Below are 5,195 nucleotides of genomic sequence, written 5' to 3' on the forward strand. Positions count from 1 at the left end.
CCTGATATGTTCGGGCATAGGCTGCGGTTGTCAAGGTGGTGGTAGTTAGTCCCGCCGTTTACCCGCGCTCGGCATCTCGATCCTTCTCTGAACGGATCCGAACGCGATCTTAGTTAGGGACATTTTGAATTGTAGACCATGAGTCTATGGCTCTGGTGCTTGTTAAAGGTCTGAGCTGGTCTTTCCTACGTAAGTATATGGACATTTTGAAATGTAGACTATCTGTCTATGGCTCTGGTGCTTGTTAAAGCTCCGAGCTGGTCTTTCCTGCGTAAGTATCGGGGACGGTTCACGTACGGGTCTCCGAGCGCCTGTTCGGTTCCGTCGCGGCCGTATTGCGTAAAATTTTAGATAAGGACAGTGGGAATCTCGTTAATCCATGCACGCGCCTTCCTGATATGTTCGGGCATAGGCTGCGGTTGTCAAGGTGGTGGTAGTTAGTCCCGCCGTTTACCCGCGCTCGGCATCTCGATCCTTCTCTGAACGGATCCGAACGCGATCTTAGTTAGGGACATTTTGAAATGTAGACCATGAGTCTATGGCTCAGGTGCTTGTTAAAGGTCTGAGCTGGTCTTTCCTGCGTAAGTATATGGACATTTTGAAATGTAGACTATCTGTCTATGGCTCTGGTGCTTGTTAAAGCTCCGAGCTGGTCTTTCCTGCGTAAGTATCGGGGACGGTTCACGTACGGGTCTCCGAGCGCCTGTTCGGTTCCGTCGCGGCCGTATTACGTAAAATTTTAGATAAGGACAGTGGGAATCTCGTTAATCCATGCACGCGCCTTCCTGATATGTTCGGGCATAGGCTGCGGTTGTCAAGGTGGTGGTAGTTAGTCCCGCCGTTTACCCGCGCTCGGCATCTCGATCCTTCTCTGAACGGATCCGAACGCGATCTTAGTTAGGGACATTTTGAAATGTAGACCATGAGTCTATGGCTCTGGTGCTTGTTAAAGGTCTGAGCTGGTCTTTCCTGCGTAAGTATATGGACATTTTGAAATGTAGACTATCTGTCTATGGCTCTGGTGCTTGTTAAAGCTCCGAGCTGGTCTTTCCTGCGTAAGTATCGGGGACGGTTCACGTACGGGTCTCCGAGCGCCTGTTCGGTTCCGTCGCGGCCGTATTGCGTAAAATTTTAGATAAGGACAGTGGGAATCTCGTTAATCCATGCACGCGCCTTCCTGATATGTTCGGGCATAGGCTGCGGTTGTCAAGGTGGTGGTAGTTAGTCCCGCCGTTTACCCGCGCTCGGCATCTCGATCCTTCTCTGAACGGATCCGAACGCGATCTGCTGAGCTGGTCTTTCCTGCGTAAGTATATGGACATTTTGAAATGTAGACTATCTGTCTATGGCTCTGGTGCTTGTTAAAGCTCCGAGCTGGTCTTTCCTGCGTAAGTATCGGGGACGGTTCACGTACGGGTCTCCGAGCGCCTGTTCGGTTCCGTCGCGGCCGTATTGCGTAAAATTTTAGATAAGGACAGTGGGAATCTCGTTAATCCATGCACGCGCCTTCCTGATATGTTCGGGCATAGGCTGCGGTTGTCAAGGTGGTGGTAGTTAGTCCCGCCGTTTACCCGCGCTCGGCATCTCGATCCTTCTCTGAACGGATCCGAACGCGATCTGCTGAGCTGGTCTTTCCTGCGTAAGTATATGGACATTTTGAAATGTAGACTATCTGTCTATGGCTCTGGTGCTTGTTAAAGCTCCGAGCTGGTCTTTCCTGCGTAAGTATCGGGGACGGTTCACGTACGGGTCTCCGAGCGCCTGTTCGGTTCCGTCGCGGCCGTATTGCGTAAAATTTTAGATAAGGACAGTGGGAATCTCGTTAATCCATGCACGCGCCTTCCTGATATGTTCGGGCATAGGCTGCGGTTGTCAAGGTGGTGGTAGTTAGTCCCGCCGTTTACCCGCGCTCGGCATCTCGATCCTTCTCTGAACGGATCCGAACGCGATCTTAGTTAGGGACATTTTGAAATGTAGACCATGAGTCTATGGCTCTGGTGCTTGTTAAAGGTCTGAGCTGGTCTTTCCTGCGTAAGTATATGGACATTTTGAAATGTAGACTATCTGTCTATGGCTCTGGTGCTTGTTAAAGCTCCGAGCTGGTCTTTCCTGCGTAAGTATCGGGGACGGTTCACGTACGGGTCTCCGAGCGCCTGTTCGGTTCCGTCGCGGCCGTATTGCGTAAAATTTTAGATAAGGACAGTGGGAATCTCGTTAATCCATGCACGCGCCTTCCTGATATGTTCGGGCATAGGCTGCGGTTGTCAAGTTGGTGGTAGTTAGTCCCGCCGTTTACCCGCGCTCGGCATCTCGATCCTTCTCTGAACGGATCCGAACGCGATCTGCTGAGCTGGTCTTTCCTGCGTAAGTATATGGACATTTTGAAATGTAGACTATCTGTCTATGGCTCTGGTGCTTGTTAAAGCTCCGAGCTGGTCTTTCCTGCGTAAGTATCGGGAACGGTTCACGTACGGGTCTCCGAGCGCCTGTTCGGTTCCGTCGCGGCAGTATTGCGTAAAATTTTAGATAAGGACAGTGGGAATCTCGTTAATCCATGCACGCGCCTTCCTGATATGTTCGGGCATAGGCTGCGGTTGTCAAGGCGGTGGTAGTTAGTCCCGCCGTTTACCCGCGCTCGGCATCTCGATCCTTCTCTGAACGGATCCGAACGCGATCTGCTGAGCTGGTCTTTCCTGCGTAAGTATATGGACATTTTGAAATGTAGACTATCTGTCTATGGCTCTGGTGCTTGTTAAAGCTCCGAGCTGGTCTTTCCTGCGTAAGTATCGGGGACGGTTCACGTACGGGTCTCCGAGCGCCTGTTCGGTTCCGTCGCGGCAGTATTGCGTAAAATTTTAGATAAGGACAGTGGGAATCTCGTTAATCCATGCACGCGCCTTCCTGATTTGTTCGGGCATAGGCTGCGGTTGTCAAGGCGGTGGTAGTTAGTCCCGCCGTTTACCCGCGAACGATATCTCGATAAGTTAAAATTCAAAATGGTCCAAAGGTTAGGCTACTTTCGTAACTAATCGTATTACAATGCATGACCTTTTTTGATTAATGTGGTTTCTATTTAAAGCAGGTTTTACAGTTTTACCTAATTGTCAGTTTTCTGAATGTCTAAACTATTTTCGTCCAATTTTTTTGATTAATTCATTCCAATCGAAGGTTGTACGTATTATCGGTTGCGACGATACAGAATTCCATGTATCTGTGATTGATGAGCATGTCTTCATGTTCGTTGATCCTTCATTTCATTAGAACCAAATATAGTTGCCATGTGATATCGATTTGGCTCTGAATTCTCGTCATGTCGAATTGGTATTATATGGTCCCTCATAAGTAGGTGCACTTGAAGGTTCGTCAAATTATGCGGGCGTCCTCCCGCTATATTCAGGTATACATCGGAGGTTTTAATGCAGTTGTAACTGGCCTCACCGTTTAACCGCATATGATATACTGAAACGCGGATTTTATTCGCCATCGGACCGAACGGGCTCTAGAAGTACAATGCGGGTAATGATCGAATTCAGATGAATGGAATTAGTCTCCAATTCAATTTCCGCACGGGGCGATGTTTTTTAATTGTTTTTTGATAGTTCATCGCATTAGGTCTGAAAACTGTATATTTAATAGTCTCATAAGGTATAACTTATAAACGTATCTTGTGGTTCGTCTTCGAACTGAACGTACATTTAAGACAATGTTCCGAATTAAAATAGTGAATTTAATTCTGGAAATCGTAAGAAAATGTTTCCAAACATGATAATAGAATACAAAAAGAGTATAGGCTAGGTGCTTATCGGTTAAGATGAATGATATCCTTAAGTTTACACAACGTTCTGTAAAACGAATTTAGCAAAATAAAAGAGATTTACATCCCTTGTATTTGTCTTTATATACATACGCATATTATATGCAATATACTTATGTACGGAAAATGTTCCCAAGAACGAATTTAGACAAATAAAAAGGCGAATAGAAAAGATTGACATCCTCTCTATTCGCCTTTGTTATTTATACAGGCATACATAAATGCATCGTCGATGTATATCAATGCGATATATTTATGTACGGAAAATGTTCCCAAGAACGAATTTAGACAAATAAAAAGGCGAATAGAAAATATTGACATCCTCTCTATTCGCCTTTGTTATTTATACAGGCATACATAAATGCATCGTCGATGTATATCAATGCGATATATTTTTGTACGGAAAATGTTCCCAAGAACGAATTTAGACAAATAAAAAGGCGAATAGAAAAGATTGACATCCTCTCTATTCGCCTTTGTTATTTATACAAGCATACATAAATGTATCATCGATGTATATCAATGCGATATATTTATGTACGGAAAATGTTCCCAAGAACGAATTTAGACAAATAAAAAGGCGAATAGAAAGGATTGACATCCTCTCTATTCGCCTTTGTTATTTATACAAGCATACATAAATGTATCATCGATGTATATCAATGCGATATATTTATGTACGGAAAATGTTCCCAAGAACGAATTTAGACAAATAAAAAGGCGAATAGAAAGGATTGACATCCTCTCTATTCGCCTTTGTTATTTATACATGCATACATAAATGCGTCGTCGATGTATATCAATGCGATATATTTATGTACGGAAAATGTTCCCAAGAACGAATTTAGACAAATAAAAAGGCGAATAGAAAAGATTGACATCCTCTCTATTCGCCTTTGTTATTTATACAGGCATACATAAATGCATCGTCGATGTATATCAATGCGATATATTTATGTACGGAAAATGTTCCCAAGAACGAATTTAGACAAATAAAAAGGCGAATAGAAAAGATTGACATCCTCTCTATTCGCCTTTGTTATTTATATATGCATACATAAATGCGTCGTCGATGTATATCAATGCGATATATTTATGTACGGAAAATGTTCCCAAGAACGAATTTAGACAAATAAAAAGGCGAATAGAAAAGATTGACATCCTCTCTATTCGCCTTTGTTATTTATACAAGCATACATAAATGTATCATCGATGTATATCAATGCGATATATTTATGTACGGAAAATGTTCCCAAGAACGAATTTAGACAAATAAAAAGGCGAATAGAAAGGATTGACATCCTCTCTATTCGCCTTTGTTATTTATACAAGCATACATAAATGTATCATCGATGTATATCAATGCGATATATTTATGTAC

Source organism: Rhynchophorus ferrugineus, unplaced genomic scaffold, assembly GCF_030347505.1.
Source record: "Rhynchophorus ferrugineus isolate W39M unplaced genomic scaffold, kcgeb_rfMv2 rfM542, whole genome shotgun sequence".
Classification (NCBI taxonomy): domain Eukaryota; kingdom Metazoa; phylum Arthropoda; class Insecta; order Coleoptera; family Curculionidae; genus Rhynchophorus; species Rhynchophorus ferrugineus.